We start from the raw sequence: 18,429 nt of genomic DNA, 5'->3' as shown, positions 1-18,429 counted from the left end.
GTGCTGTGTACTTTCGTTCCGCTTCAATAAACTTACGACTCTTGTACGTAACAAGATGTCCCTTTTGTAACAAGAATCCTTTAAGGGCATAGTTTGATGCATCTGTGTGTACCTCGAAGGGCTTTATAATGTCCGGAAGAGCAAGTACCGTATCTCTCATCATAGAATCCTTTAAGCCATCAGGGCTCCCTAACACTTCTCTGTCTAATTCTACCCCTGACCCTTCTTAAGTAATTCTATTAAAGGAGCGGTTCTCCTCGAATATCCCTCTACAAACTTCTTGTAATAGTTGGGAAGACCATGAAAGGAACACAATTCCTTCACTGTCGTTGGGATCTTCCATTCTTGAATAACTTTCATCTTCTTCATATTCATCTTGATATGACCTTGCTTAATCACATAATCAAGGAATTTGATGCTTCGCTGAGCGAAAGAACACTTCTCTTTCTTCACATACAGACTGTTCTATTTTAGACCGTCGAACACCTTTTGTAGATGCTCTGTATGTTTCTCAAGAGTAGAATTATAACAACAATATTATCCAAGTACACCACGACAAACTTGTCAAGGTACTCACAAAGTACCTAGTTCATCAAGGTATAGAATGTCGTAGCTGCATTCGTCAACTTGAATGGTATCACCAATTTGCTGAGAGTGGGCGAGGCAAAGCCTATACTTATGGTTATAGATAGATTTTCGAAGTACAATACATTTATACTCGCATCGAAGTACTGTTTGGAAGAGGAGGCAACACAACTAATCTTTAAGAATATTTGTGAAGTATTGTAGTGTTCCCCATGATATCGTCAGTGACCGAGAATCAAGATTCATCGGCCATTTTTGGACATAAAATTTCAAAATCCTTGGTTCATAGCTTAACATCTCTTCAAGCTACCATCTATAGATAGAAAGACAGACCGAGAGATTCAACGGGCTACTAGAAGAGTACTTGCACCATTTTGTCAACGCCAACCAGAAGAATTAAGTGCAACTACTTGATTTTGGCTTAGTTCTATTTTAGTGCCTAAAAGGCTTAACAACCAACAAGAGTCCTTTTGAGCTTGTTTACCTAGCATAGTGGACAAGCCATATAGAGGAAAAAGTCTCAGAGCGTACATCTTCATCAAATAATTGAGATAGAATACAGATATTTCCCAAGCCTACCTTGAGAAAGCTTCTAAGTAGATGGATAAGTATCAGGGAGAAGACCGCAACACTTCAACGTAGGTGACTTGGTGCTTGTTAAGCTCAATCCTGAACATATCAGGTCACTACAAGGATGAGATAGGAGACTGCTTCATAAATATGAAAGACGAGTCCTCATCTTGGCTAAAGTCCGAAAGGCCTCTTACAAAATTAACTCTTCGACTTGGATGAAAGTGCATCATGTGTTTCATGTCAGTAGCCTCAAGCCGTTCAATGCCGACATCGAAGATCCAAGCTGAAGTCAGTCAACTAAAGTAGAATTAAAGACAATGCAACCCAATAGATGAGAAGTTGAAGATATCCTTGCAGGCCGAGAGTTCACAACCTCAAGAAAGAAGTGGCAGGAGTTCTTAGTGAAGTGGAAATGCCTTGACAACGAAGAAATCAATTGGTTTTCTGTAGAAGATATGCAACCATTCATGGGAAAAGTTGAAGTGTATCCAGGGTCAAAGTTTACAAGGGCATCGATTGCATAAGTAGGGAATGTCACGAGCTGAGCTTGTTCAAGGCATTATGCTTACTTGTGACTGCTTGTCTCGTGTGTTTGGGATAAGTTTCCCTCATGTGAATTCTAGTGTAAGGTTATTTTTTAGAGATAGTTTTCCCTACGTACGCTAAAAAGGGGAGTATGACTCCTCGATCATAGTGTTGTTTTCTAATACCAGAGTGAGAATAGCATAGAAAGCTCTTTAGGGGAGGATGAGTGTTCATCAACTTGCAAAACTGACTAGTTTTTGTAAACATGTTTAGCCTACTTGCCTCCCTCGCTACACACACGTTGTTAATAAAGGGTTAACAGAGGTGTTGATAATGAATTACGTTATTTTAATGTTTACTACTTGCATGCAATTACTTTCATAAGTTGCTTATTGCTTTTGCCTATATTTTCTTGAATAACAATGAAAAAATCCTATTGGTGAATTGTGGTGAATGCTAGGTTGGCTAGTTAAACAAGAGTGTTTTAGCTAGCACTGCACGGTCCTTTCACAAAGGTCTGAAATATTAGGCATGTGACGCCTCAGTGTTTAGGAGTATGGATTTTAGGATTTAAATTTAAATTTGTGTGGATTCAGAATGTAGTTTTGTACTATATATTGTCAAAATCCACACATCATTCAAGGTGCCAATTTCGTGTTTCTTGGTATTTTGTTGAACTATGTTATTTATTCATGTTTTTGAGTACTACTGCTACTATTGACATTGCATATGTTATTTGGTATCGATGTTGTTGAGATATTGCTGCCATATCTGAAATGAGTGACTTGTTCAAAATGAACTTTAGATGTGCTGGATATATTGTCCCTCGATGAAAGTGCTTGCTGGTATATATTAAATGAACTTTCTGAAACTTACATGACTATGAAATATAGAGTTGAATGGTTATTATCATACCTAATATGCATACAGTAAGGGGGAGTAAATTATCATATCTTTCAATGAGTATGCATAAATTGAGGACGGGGGGGGGGGGGGTTAGATTATATCCTATAAGAACACCAATGATTTGCCATCATCAAAAAGGGGGAGATTGTTAGCTTGAGTGACTATGTAATTTTAAATGACATGTTTTGATGATAACAACTCAATTTTGATTTAGTGTTAAACTAATAATTACACATCTAGTTAGCACAGGTACAACATGAAGATACTGGATCAAACGCAAGATCAGGTGAACATTCAAGAAAAAAAGATCAAAGCTCACTCGAAAAAGCCCAAGCACAACCAACTAAAGCTAATGTAAAGTCACATATGTATAATGGGATGTGTTTGAAGTAGGAATGATTTGTAATTCTTGTAGTTATGATTCTAGCAAGTATATTTAGTAAAAGTTGATCAATTGCATATTCATGCTAGTATATAGGATATCAACAATTCTTAATGAGTTTTCAATGGCATTTCATACAAGATATCTTATAATCAAATGTAGTTTCATAAGGACAAGTTTTAATTGACATTAGTGTCAATATCTCTCATCAACACTTGTCTCGGTTTAGTTTAAACCAAGATAAAGCACCTAAGTAGAAAAAACAGGGCAAACAATCGACTATTTGGCCAAGTGCTTAGATGGTTTAAAGCAGTAGCTAAATATGGATTCTACCCATATGAAGCAGTCGACTATTTGGGGTAAATAGTCAACTGTTTGAGGTAAACAGTTGACAGTTTGCATCGGAATATGAAACCAACGGGCATAAAACAACTAGTTTTCAAAGTATTTAATTGTTTTAAATGCCCAACGGTCATATAACGGTTTGTCCCTTTGCCTATATATACAACCTACTAGAATTTAATAAACATCTCTGATAGTTGGTTATTGATTATTGCAAGCATTTAGTTCATCATTCATTGCTCAAATCTCTCTTGCTCTTTATTCTTGTGAAGAATCTTTACTAGAGAGAATAGTGTGAGACTTTGTGTTGTATTCATCTCATGAAGAAGCATCTTTTCTACCAACCACATTCTTTCCACTTCCGTTTGATTGTAAATGGGTTCTTGGTGAACTTAGGGTTCTTGGTGAATTAAATCAAAGGAGTTCTTGTTGAACTTCATAAATCGGCTCTTGGTGAGCGTGAGGGGATTGGTTCCCTGATTGTAAAGGCTTCTCCGTGTTTAAAAGAGATTGGTTAGTGGATTTTGCAACTCTTGAGTGTTTCTCAAGGCGTAGACGTAGGCAAGAAGCCGAACCACGTTAAACTATGGTGTTAAGCTTTTCACTCTTACCTCCTTTATTCATTGCGTTATTCAGTTTGCTTATATTGTGATTTAAATTTCCTGTATCTTGCCAAGTCCTATTTTTTTTTGTAGAAAAATCTATTAATCCGCAAAAGAGTCTATTCACCCCCCTCTAGACACGACTCTAGGGACAACACATATTATAATGAAAGCAATAACAATGATACAAAGAATTACGCTGTTTGGCAATGCCTACATCCACAAGAGTAATCGACAATGTAATTTTCACTATATTGTGTCCAAAAGACTTGAACATTACATAGTCATAACATAAATCATGTATATATAAGTTTTTTTTTTTGAGGCTTTCCCTTCAAAACCCAACCTATCTAACGACCCAAATCAAAATTTGAAAACAAACACTAAGTAACCGAGCCAAACTGTTGACAGTTTGTAGAGATATAGTTGACGGTTTAATACCGAAAGCAAACAGTCAATGTAACAGGTTCATAACCGTCGACTATTTTACTGAACTAGATCAAATCATCGATGGTTAGAGGGAAACCATCGACGATTTCCTCCTGCAAGTCAGCCTTCCTGTTTTCATCATGTTTTCTCTTTGTACATGTCTTCCACTCAACATATGAGGCACATATTACAACAATATCCACCTTGATGAATAAACACCCCTTAGGAGAAAAATGAAAACATAAACTCACTGCTCCACCTTGACCTTGAGACATTAGGTTGGGACCGCCTCCCGTCTAGCAACTGGAGACATAAACCAAGTCCAACCAAAACTTGAACTTGTTCGTGGCAGCTTCAACTTCTGCTATGATCCCCGACTCAGTTGTAAATATAACAACCGGAGACTATACCTTGGACTTCCAACAAATAGGCCTTCCCACTATAGTTAATATATACCCTGTTGTATAACTTCTGTCATCCAAATCCCCTACATAACCTACATTCACAAATCTTACAACTGACAAATCATTCCGTTGCCTATCAAAACACCCTATTACACTGGCATACGAGACCTTTGACATATCCCAAACATCACTATCCATCCTTGAGTACTGAGCGTTAGACAATTTACATTGATTCTCCACAAAGCCACCCTGAGATAACCACAATCTCTGTGCAGTTTTGTCCACAAAGCCACCCTAAGATAATCCCAATCTCCCAGCAACTCTGTCCTTGCAAATCATTGAATCAAGACTCTTCTTGGCCGTACCCAAAATCTTCATATCAAAATATTTTCTCAATAGAGTCTCCAACTAATTAACCTCAATCAAAGTCTTCTTAGCAATTGACATGTCATTTAGATAAAATAAAAGAAAAATCGCCCACTTGTATCCTATCACCCTCTTCCCTTCTGAAAGCTCCACTAACTCCCACATCTATTTCTTATGCCGTAACTTCATCTCCTCCATCATAGCACTCACCCATCTATTTTTCCCTTTTTTTTTGCACCACATCTTGAAAAATAGTAGGAACCTTTGTGGTAGTAATGAATGCATAAGACACCGAAACATCAAATCCATACTTGAGAGGTGACCTGATAGTGCATCTGGGCCCACTGTGATCCTACTGGTATCTCGAGTTAAAACTCTCTGCATTATGAATAATGTCATCTCTGCCCTGAGTCTGTAACTCCGCATGCATCACATGTTTATTGCTGTTGCAGTTTTCTGGCACCCATTTCTCTTCCTTTACTCGAGTATGCTGCACTATGGCTTTCTCACCAAAAATCATGTCTCCATTGATTACCACCTTGTTTTCCGTTGGATCACATAGCTTGAACCCACCTTTCTTATACCCTAGAAAGATGTTCCATCTAGACATTACACCAAGCTTAGAGCTCACATCACTAGAAACGTGTATGGTTGGACCTACAAACTTTCTCAACCCAGAGTAGTCTACCGCATAACCTGTCTAAACCTCTATTGCAATTCTTCCATATAGTGATACCTTTGCGATCAGTTAATCGAGAAACACACCATACTCACTAACTCTACCAAGAAGTTCCTTGTAAGCCCTACATACAACATGACATGCTGCTCACAAAACTCCTTGAACAGAACCAACGTACTTAGTTCCAATGTCTGACCTGAGGATCTCTCTCTCCGGTCTGATTTTCCACCTCAGCCACAAATTAAACTTGGTAAACATCTCTAACTTTTGCCGCATGAAGTACAGCAAGACCTTTCGTGACAAACTCACGAAGTACACATGTCCACCCCGTGATGCTATCCTCACTGGTCCCAAAACGTCTAAATAAATATAGTTAAGAATACCCTCTGTCTTGTGTGTGGTTGTTTTACATAAAACAGTATTACCTGATTCAGAATCTGCAGCTGCAACTCCACCTATAACTGTGGTACCCAGTAGTGCATAGATATTTCCCGCTAATTTTTTCCCCCTCATCACCATCAAGTTGCCTTCACACACCTTCATTATCCCACTTTTAGACTTGTAATTATACCCATGACAATCTAAATTGCCCAATGAAATCACATTCTTCAGTAGATCTGGTACATGCCTTACATCACATAAAGTTCTCACAACACCATCATACATTTTAATTCTGACATTTCCTATTCCAACTATTTTGCATGAAGCATTATTTTCCATTATAATAGAACCAAAATTAAATGACCTATAGGTGTTGAACCAATTTCTATTTGGCGTCATGTGATAAGAACATCCTGAATCTAGGATCCAAGAATCCGTAAGGCATTATGAACCAGATGAAACAAAAAGCATATCACTATTACTGCTCCCCGAGTCTCATTCTTCCACTACATTGCATATTTTGACAAACCCTCTTGATTTTCAGCATTCCTTTTCTTCCACTTCTAACACTCCGATTTTATGTGCCTAATTTTCCCGCACTTAAAAGACCTTGTGTCCTTCTTCTTTCCAAACTGCGACCGAGACTTGTTATAACTCGATCCACTTCGGAAGTTGCTTCTCCCTTGTTCCTAGTTACCCTTGTTGTGGAAATTGAATTGCATAATGGATCGAATATAGGATCAAACAAATGTAACCCTCAACGGTAAAATATAAAGAAATGACAATCACAATGTCGGTAATGAAAGCAATAGTAAAGACACAACGAATTATGTGGTTAGGCAATGCCTACATCCACAGGAGTAATCGACAATTTTTATTCCTATCTTGTGTCAAAGACATTAACTGTAGAGACCCGAGAATTATAACAATTAAATAATAAAATAAGTAGAGAAAAAGGAATTTTCTTAAAGGTTTTCAGTAGCGTCTCGTCAACGAGTGAAGAAGTTCTTGTCGACGAGCAATATTCTTGGGCTCGTCGATGGGGACATGCGTATCGTCGATGAGAAGTTATTGAGAGGACTTTTTCTTGACTCTTAAACTCATCTACGAGGAGAAGGTGTTCGTTGATGAGCGCCCTTCATTAACTCATCGACGAGGAGTTGTGGCTCGTCGATGAGGCCACATGGATAAGCTTTCTATATAAGTTTAAGAACTCACTTTTTCTACGAAAAAATTTACAGAAACACTCTCTCTCTCACTCCTACGACTCTATCCTCCTTCTCTTTAGAAATCCGGACCTGTTCTTTGCCAGATTGACGATCTGAAGCCGCCACGTTACTCCTGGGAAGATTCTCTACAAACCTGTTGGAGTGATTTGTTGATTAGGATAACTTGAGAACCATCCCAAAATTTAGGTAAGTTAGTTAATCTCTGTTTTATTGGTTTTTTGGTGTTTTTGGACTGAGGATAATATGTTAGGAAAGATAATACTGAAGTTTTGTTGGGGAAAATGTTAATTTCAGGGTGTTGTGCTGAGAACACTGTAGGTGTAGGTTTTGGGTGTTTTTTGGGCTTCACAGTAAGCCAAGTAAGGGGATAAACTAAGTCAAAATTTTTCATAAAATTATCTATTATTCTACAACATTAAATTTCAAGAAAGTACGTATATTGTAGAATTATGTTTGGGAAATACTGTTATGAATAGGGATATGATTTAAATGTGTTTTGTCAGAAATTATGATTTTAGAACATATTTTACATTTAGAATGTTACCCATTTCTGTGTGGCATGAGTTTAAATTTCCATGTAATTATGTATATCAGAATAATATGCTTTCTCAGATCAAGCATGATATTATAGTTTTTAGAGCAATTATAAAATAATATAGGAACCATGATTTTATGATTGTAATATTAAACAGTACAGAGAAATTATGTTCAGTATATTATGTAATGTCGGCGCAGATGTCGTGATTCATGTTGGCGCAGATGCCATAATCATGTATGATAAGAAAAAATTCATGAAATTGTATCATGACAGATGTTATTATGAAATATGAAACAGTTATGTTCAGTATATGAAACTTATTATATGATATTAGAACCCGGATGGTATAGTTTATTTTCAGTTTCAGGAGCACGGTACTGTAGCTATATGTTTAGAATTATGATAGTGCTACCACACGACCAGTAGTGTAGGAGATGGCAGTCGATGTGGCTTCAGTGTAGAGTGGAGTCGTCCCCTTGGCAGTCCAGGACCAGATGGGACAGGCCCATCCTACTTACAGACTTATGATAGATCTAGCATGGTCGGCTAACCATTGTTAGGTCCCACTTTCGGACTGCACAACCTAGTCATGTGGGGGTAAAACATGACATCAGCTAGCTATCCATCTGGGGTATTATCCATGTATTGTACAATTATATAAGATGATTTTCATGTTTAGTAATTTAGTACGTTATCTTATGTTATGAGGAATCATGTTTTATTCAGATATGATATCAACAGTTTTTACTAGATATGATGTATGTACTGATATTATGTATAACATGAAAACACTCATGTTGCCACACACTGATATTAGTTTATTTCCCTTATTGAGAGGTGTCTTACCCTAGCTATATAAACATTTTAGGCGTCCCAGATAGAAGAGCGGATAGAGCTTCACAGTGTTAGAGGTCGACTGTCCTACCCTGTTAGAAGGGTGAGTTGTTAAGCTAGGGTTAGATTTATTTTGGGAAGTGACCCTAGGTTAGTTTTTGGTCTTTTGATTGTATATATAATAGTTTTAGTAGGACTCTGGTATTGTGGTTGGTTGGATAACATGTTTGTAAATTACGTTTCCTGCTACTTAGGAATCAGAGTTATATGACAGGTTTATCCCTAGTACCCACGGGTCTAGGTTAATCATGTTCTATCAAGATTGTTATATCATATGAGCAAAAAAAATAATTTATGGTAAAACATACAGGTCGTTACATGAACAACCATACAAATACATCATAAACAATGTATAAATAAAGTTCCCGAAGGCTTTCCTTCCAAACCGAAACCAACTTCACATCCTTATTCAAATTTTAAAAATTTGTGTTGGGTTCCTGAGTCACACCATTGACTGGTTGTAGATATACCATCGATGGTTTCAGATAGAGAGCAAAATCTCTCTAAAACTGGTCCAAAACATTGATGGTTACAGAGTTACTGTTGACGGTTTCCCCTACTTATACCAGCATCTTGATTTCCATCATGTTTTCTTTTTGTGCATGTCTTTCACTCAGCATGTGAGTCACACATCACAACAATGTCCATCTTGGTGAATATGCACCCTTAGGAGAAACTAAAAACATAAATCCGCTACTCCACCTTGACCTTGGGATATTAGGTTGGGACCGTATTCCTTCTATCAACTGAAGACATGCAGCAAGTCCAAGAAATGCTTGAACTTATCCATGGTAATCGGCTTCGTCAAGATATTCGTTGCGTTCACAAAAGTGTGAACTTTCTCAAGCATAAGTTGACTTGAAAAAATCAACTCTCGGATCCTGTGGAACCTTAGATTTATATGTTTGGTTCTAACATGATACACTTTATTCTTCACCAAATAGATGACACTCTGATTGTCACAGCGCAGCTCAACTCCACCTTGTTGTATACTTAACTCTTTAATTAGTCTAGTTAGCCACAATGCTTCCTTAGCAGCTTTGGTGACTGTCATATCCTTTGGCTCAGTTGTTGATAATGTCACCAAAGATTGTACCATGTACCTCCAACAAATGGGTCCTCCCATAAAGGTAAACACATACCTTGTTGTAGACCTCCTGTCATCAAGATCCCTCGCAGAATCTACATCAACAAATCCCACAACTGACGGATTACTCTATTCCTTGTCAAACATGATGCCATAGTGAGAAGTACCTCGTAAGTATCTGAAAATCCACTTGACGGCATCCCAATGTTGTCTACCTGGATTTGAAAGAAACATACTCACCATATTGACTGCATGTGCCAAGTCTGGTCTTGTACATACCATAACATACATTAAACACCCCATAACACTAGCATAAGAGACCTTTGACATTTCTCAGATATCATCATCCATCCTTGGGCATTGAGTAGTAGACAATTTAAAGTGATTCTCTAAAGGTGTACTTACCGGTTTTGCATCAGCCATGCTAAACATCTCCAACACCTTCTCCACATAACCACCCTGAGACAACCACAATCTTTTTGCATATCTGTCCCGACTAATCTCCATCCCAAGTATCTTCTTGGCTTCACCAAGATCCTTCACGTCAAACTCATTATTCAACAAAGTCTTTAACTCATTTACCTTAGTTAGGTCCTTCGCAGCAATTAGTGTAACGACCTGCTTATCTCATCATATAATAAAACATAATAAGTAAAATAGTCAACCCGAACTCATGGGTAGCGGGGACACCTGTCATATATAGCGGAACCTAGACAGCAGTAAATGTAAATCATCAACCTCATTACCATAAAATACATAATACCGAAGTTAACGATAATCCAAAACACTGTGTTTATATACAATCTCCCAAAATATCCAAAAATACCAAAAGTATTTCCTAGGATCCTACAACAAGACCATTGATCCTAGTCCAAACTTACCCTCCTAACGGGGTGGTACAACAGCGGCCAGGACCCCCCGCCGATCCTTCTGGGTTTCCTAAAAATTATTTAAGTTCGAGGGTAAGACACTTTTCAGTAAGGGAAAATAAACTAAATACAGTTGTATGACAACATGAATATTTAATGATAATATAGATATACAATACATTCTTTATATGAGAAAACATTAATCATTTAATAACTGCATAAACATATACCTTCATATTTTTAATAAATCATACTAATCATAACTGTCTAGTATAGCTAATAATACTGAAAACATACCCAGGATGAATAGCTAGCTGATATCATATATTACCCCCCATAACGAGTTGTGCAGCCCGAAGGTGGGACCCGACAATGGCTGGCCGACCACTGCTGAATGTTTGTAAGTACGATAGGCCCCCCCATACTCTGGTCCGAACTGTTAGGTGGATGTTTACAACTCTACATTGAAAGCCACATCGACTATCCATCTCCCACCCCCTTGTGAGGTGGTTAACACCAATCTGAACATAAATATCTTATTTATATAACTACAATACCGTGCTCTTGAAACTGAACTAAACAAACATCTGGGTTTTGATAACATATAATACATGATAATATAGCGTTTAACATAAATGGATTGATAGCATTTTCTATAATTTCATAAATACGGTCTTGCGCCGAACAGTTCATAAAATACGGCCTTATGTCGAAATCATATGTAAAACACAGCCTTGCGCTGGTTATCAATCACGGCCTTGCGCTGAATATCTCTTACATAACATTTTGAATAAATAAATCAATTATCATGTTTTCAAAATCATAATGTATTGTATTATTTCATAATTCCTAAAAACATGCTTTACTCGTAAAATTGCCATATCATAATACTTTTCATGAAAAATAACATTCATGTCACACAAAGCTGAGTAAATCCATACATTTCATTCTAAAATCACATTTTCTGTATAACAACAGTATTGTCCCAATAATACACATTTTCTCAATAATATTCAAATATAATACATGCTTTCTTGAAAATTAATTTGCTGATAAATAATAATAATTTGTATAAAAAATAATTGCTTTAGTTTATTCCCTTACCTGACACTGGAAAGAAACTCCCCAAAAATTTCACTCATCCTGCACCCGTAAGGTTCCCCGTTTAACACCCTAAATTCAACAACTCCCATAACTAAACTTCAGTATTTTTCACGTGAATATCATTTCCTATAACTATGAAAAGACCAAATTTTGTATAAAAAGTCTTACCTCAACTTAGGGATGAATTTTAACTTGCTTCCACCAATGATCCGCTTCGGCAGATTTGGATAGAACTTCCCCAGGAGCGTCGTGGTGGCCTTAGATTGTTGATCCGGTGAACGAAGGAGCCAAAATCGAAGAGAGAGGAGAGAGAAACCGTAAGGAGAAGAGAGAGAGAGAGAGAGAGAGAGAGAGAGAGAGAGAGAGAGAGAGAGAGAGAGAGAGAGATAGTGATTTTATGATTTTTTTCTGCGTTTAAACTAAGTTTTAGGCTATTTATACTAGAGGCTTCGTCGACGAGCCACGTCACCTCGTCGACGAGGTCAATAGGAAATTCGTCGACGAACTCTCCCCTTCATTGACGAAATTCAGAGTCACCCAAAACAACCTCTCGGTATCTTCTTGTTGACGAGCCACGTCATCTCATCGACGAGGTTAAGAGAAAATTCGTTGATGAACTTCCCCTTCATCGACAAAATTCAGAGTTGCCCAAGTTGCCACGTCGTCGACAAAGGCTGCTACCTCCTTCTGTTCAAATTCCATTTTACCATGTTCTTTATTATTTAAATACCATTATTCTTCGGGTCATTACAATTAGCATGTCATCAACATAAAGCAACAAGAAAATAAGAGAACCATCATCAAGATTCTATACATATATGCATCAATTATACTCACACCTTATGTAGCTTATCTGGATCATGTAGGAATCAAAACGTTTATACCATTAACTTGGAGACTGTTTAAGCTTGTAAAGTGACTTCTTCAGTTTACAAACTAAATGCTTTTGTCCGGGTTGACTGAACCTTTCTGGTTGTACTATATAGATCTGCTCCTCCAAATCACCATGGAGAAATGTTGTCTTCACGTCCATTTGTTCCAACTACATATCATAATGTGTCACTAATCCCAACAATACCCTAATGGAAGTGTGAGTGACCACTGGTGAGAAGATTTCATCATAATCTACTCTTTTCTTTTGTGAGTATCCCTTTTCCACTAATCGTGCCTTGAATTTCTCTTATTTCTTTTCTGAAATTGCTTCCATCTTCCTATATACCCACTTGCAACCTATCGCCCTCTTCCCATCTGTAAGCTCCACCAAATCCCAAGTCTGGTTCTTATGCAATGACTTCATTTCTTCCATCATAGCACCCATCCATATACTTTTATCTTGGTCGTGCACTGTCTCTTGAAAAGTAGTTGGATCCTTGGTAATAAAGCATAAGATACCAGATCATCAAATCCATACCTAGGCGGTGGTCTGATAGTGCGTTTTGATCTCCGTATAGGAACACTGTCAATCTACTAGTTTCCCAAATTAGAACTCCCTGCAATCTGAGGACTATCATCATTGCCTTGAGTTTTTAACTCCACCTGTACAACATGCTCGTCTCTGCTCTAGTTTTTTTGGCTTCTGTTTCTCTTCTTCATCTTCTTGAGTATGCTTCACCATAATTTTCTCATCGAAAACTACATCTTTACTAATCACCACCTTGTTTGGCATTTGATCTGACAGCTTGAACCCTTTCACACCAATCTGATACCCCAAAAAAATGCAGTGTTTATACTTTGCATGAAGTTTCAATCTCCCCTCACTAGATATGTGCACATAAGTAGGACGACCGAATACCCTTAAACCAGAGTAGTCTACCGCATTACCTACCTCCTTTACAACTTTCCCATCTAGTGATCCCCTTGGCGATCAGTTTACTAAGAAACATGCCATACTAACTGCCTCGGCCCAGAACTTCTTCACTAGTCCTGTATTTAACCCGAGACACTGAGTTCTCTCAACCGGAGTTTGGTTCATCCTTTATGCCAAACCATTTTGTTGTGGTGTTCGACGAACTGTGAAATATCTCTTTATGCCCTGCTGCTCACAAAACTCCATGAACCTCAAATCAACGTATTCAGTCCCATTGTATAACCTAAGGTATTTAATTCTCCTCCTACTCTGGTTTTTCACTTTAGCTTTCCATAATTTAAACCTAGCAAACGTATATGACTTGTGTCGCATGAAGTACACCTAGACCTTTCGTGAGTAATCATCGATGAAACTCACAAAATACATATGTCCACCCCGTGATTCTACTCTCACCAGCCCTAAACATCTGAATGAATGCAGTCATGAATACCTTCCGTTTTGTGAGTGGCTATTTTGAACTGCACCCTATTCTATTTTCCAAGAACACAAAACTTACAGAAATTCAGCTTGTATGTTTTCATACCCTTCAAGAGTTTCCTTTTATGAAGTTCCTTCATCCATTGCTCACCCATATTCCCTAACCGCATATGCCACAAAACGGTGTCATCAAACTTAAAATCTATGGCTACAACTCCACCTATAACTGTAGTGCCCAGTAGTGTATAGATGTTTTCCGCTAACTTCTACCTTTTCATCCCATTAAAGTGCCTTTACACACCTTCATAATTTCACTTTCAGACTTGTAACTAAATCCGTTACAATCTAAAGTGCTCAATGAAATTAAACTCTTCTGTAGATTCGGTATATGTCTTACATCACATAAGGTTCTCACAATACCATCAAACATCTTAATTCTTACGTTTCCTATTCCAATTATTTTACATGAAACATCATTACCCATTAAAATGGAACTAGAATTAACTGAATTGTAGGTGCTGAACCATTCTTTATTTGGTGTCATGTGATAAGAACACGTCGAGTCTAGGATCCAAGAGTCCGTGAGGTGATCTAACCCCGATGAACTAAAAGCATATCACCATCACTGCTTTCTGAATTTCCTTCTTTAACTACATTCGCTCATTTTGAAGAGCCCTCTTTATTTTCAACATTCCCCTTCTTCCATTTCAGATACTCTGGTTTTAAGTGCCCCTTTTTACCACACTTAAAACATCGGATATCCTTCTTCTTCTTAGACTACAATCGAGACTTATTTTGATTTGATCAATTCCTGAATTTTCCTCTCCCACATTCATGGTTACCCTTCACCACAAGCCCTTAACCATGTGAAATTTCATCATTGACCTTCTTTCTTTGATGAAAACCCAACAATGTGCTTATTACCTCTTCCAAATTCAGGATTTCTTTACCCTATGTTAAAATCGTAACCAAGTATTCATATGTGTGAGACATTGGTAGTGAATTCAATAGCATCAGTGTCTTGTCATCTTCCTCTAATTTCACATCAACCTACATTAAATCACTTATGATTTGATTGAATGCGTTGATATGTTGGTTCAAATCCGAACCTTCCACCATATTAAGCCAATGTAACTTTTGCTTAAGAAATAGTTTATTCATAAGAGACTTAGACATATACCGACTTTCAAGCTTTTGCCAAACAGCAGTAGGAGAATCCTCTTCCATGATGTGGTTCAACATGTCATCGGCTAAACACAATCTGATAGTAGCCACAACCTTTGCTTCCAATTCCTTCCAATTTATGTCATCCATGCCTTCCATTTGAACTCTATATAAGACCTTGACTATACCTTATTGCACTAATAGATCCTTCACCAATCTTTGCCATAAACTGAAGTTTTTGGCTCCATAAAATTTGACAACATCAAATTTTACAGACGAAGTTTCAAAGGCCATTACAACAATGCTCTGATACCTATTTGTTGTGAAAATTAAATTGCATAACGAAATATAGGATCAAACAAACGCAACACTCAATGGTAAAATATACAGAAATGATAATCATAATGACTATAATGAAAGCAATAGTAAAGACACAATGAATTACGTGGTTCGGCAAGCCTAGATCCATAGGGGCAATCAATAGTTTTTCTTACTATCTTGTGTTTGAGATACGAACAAACATACAAATACATTATAAACAATGTATAAATAAAGTTCGCGGAGGGTTTCCCTCCAAACCCCAATCAACTTAACGTCCCCATTCAAAATTTGAAAATCTGCACTGGGTTCTCGAGCCAAACCGTTGACTCTTTGTAGACATACCGTTGACGGTTTCAGACAAAGAACAAAATCTCTCTAAAATTGGGCCAAACCGTCGATGGTTACTAGGCTACCATCGACGGTTTCCCTTGCTAACACCAGCATCTTGATTTCCATCATGTTTTCTCTTTGTGCATGCCTTTAACTCAGTATGTGAGCTGCATATCACAACAATCCTTTACCACAAGCCAAGACCTTGTGAAATTTCATCGCTGGCCTTCTTTCTTTGATGAAATCCCAACAATGCGCTTGTTACCTCTTTCAAATCCAGGGTTTCTTTACCCTATGTTAGTGGTAACCAAATTCTCATTCGTGTGAGACGCGGGTAGGGAATTCAATAGCATCAATGTCTTGTCTTCCTCCGCGAACTTCACATTAACTCGGATCAAATCACTTACAATCTAACTGAATGCATTGATGTGTTGGTTCAAATCTGATCTGTTCGCTATCTTAAGCAATACAATCTTTGTTTAAGAAACAACTTGTTTGATATAAAGACTTAAGACATATACCGGCTTTAGAGTTTTTTCCAAATTGCTGCCGGAGAATCCTCATCCATGACGTGATACAACACGTCATCAACCAAACAAAGCTTGATAGTCGAGACCGCCTTTGCTTCAAATTCATTACAACTTGTTTCATCCATGCTTTCCAGTTGAGCTTCGTATAAAGCCTTCACCATACGTTGCTGCACTAACAAATCCTTAACCCTTCTCTGCCATAAACTGAAGCTTCTCATTCCATCGAACTTAACAACATTGAACTTTGCAGAAGAAGTTCTAGAAGCCATTCCAATAATGCTCTGATACCTATTTGTTATGAAAATTGAATGCGCGGCGGAAAAAAACGATCTTACAATGCAACAACCAATAATGAAATATACATAAAACACAATTACGTAGATTATAATGAAAGCAATAACAATGACACAGAATTATGTGGTTCGGCAATGCCTACATGCACGAGAGCAATTGCCAATGTAATTTCACTTTCTTGTGTTCAAAAGACTTGAACATTACATATTTACATCATGTATATATAAGTGTCCAGAAGGCTTTCCCTCCAAAACCTAACCTGTCCAACTTCTCAATTCAAATTTTGAAAACAAACGTTGAGTAATCGAGCCAAACCATTGACGATTTACAAAGATATCGTCAACGGTTTAATATCGAGAGCAAACAGTCGATATAACAGCTTTAGAATCGTCGTCCGTTTTACTAAACTGGACCAAATCGTCGCCGATTATTGGGAAGCAGTTGATGGTTTCCTCTTGCAAGTCAGCATTCCTATTTTCTTCATATTTTCTCTTTATACATATCTTCCATTCAATATATGAGTCACATATTACAATATATATATAATATAAGAAAAAAATGCACAATGAAAATTAATTTTTTTTCTTTTCATCTCTAGAATATAATTCAAATCCAAATAGAGCCCTAGTTCACAAAAAATAAAATAAAATAAAATAATTTTAAAATAAATAATTAAATATTTTCATATGCAAAAAATAAATTTATTAATTATTATAATGAAAAATAACATTATGTTCATTTTAGGTGATTGTGTGCTTGTAAGTAACTTTATTCAAAAAAATAAAAAAGTTTAATGCAAATGCATGACCATAGAGGCCAGAGTCAGGGTGGAAGGGGCTAAAAGTAATTTCCAATGTCACATGTCGCTTCTCAACTATAAAGAAATCAAAGTTCCATGATACTACTGGTAAGACATTTCCTTGTATTTACTATTTTCTTGAAATGATAACTTCAAATCTCTAATCTCTAGTCTCTAGTCTCTAATACTCTTTAAGGGAATTCTTCTTTGAGGTCATTTTTCATAAATGTTAAATTTATTTATATAACTATTTATAATTGTCTTAAAATACCCATATAACTTCCCACATCTGCTTTTTTATGCCTTCTAATATTTCCTCAAAATCTCCAATACTATGAAGGAATCATTTTTCACTAATATCACATGTATCTTTACAACTATCCATAATTATTCAAAAATACTCTTATAATTAATCATAACTACTCTTCTAATTAAATTTAGAAATATTTCAAATTATATTTATTATTATTATTATTAGGACAAAAGACACTAATCTCCCCTAAAAATTTGACAAAAAGACAATGACCTCCCCTAAAATTTCAAAAATTTTAATGATCTCACCTGAGGTTTTAAAAATATTAAGAACATCTCTTGAGATTTGGCAAGATAAAAAATTTTGTTAGTAAATGTTGCACCGAAAATTGAACAATCTTTACAAATTGATTCTTGATCACAACCACTTGAAAAGAGACAAATGAAAGTGGCTTGAAGGACCCGAGGTGTACTCCGGGGGACCTCTCCGATGCCTAAGTAAGGGATGAACTTGAGAGGTTTTTATGCAATAGTAAAAAAAAAAAAAAAGCTTTTTTAGG

The sequence above is a fragment of the Malania oleifera genome, chromosome 11, assembly GCF_029873635.1.
Source record: "Malania oleifera isolate guangnan ecotype guangnan chromosome 11, ASM2987363v1, whole genome shotgun sequence".
NCBI lineage: Eukaryota > Viridiplantae > Streptophyta > Magnoliopsida > Santalales > Ximeniaceae > Malania > Malania oleifera.
This window is presented reverse-complemented; position numbering follows the sequence as displayed.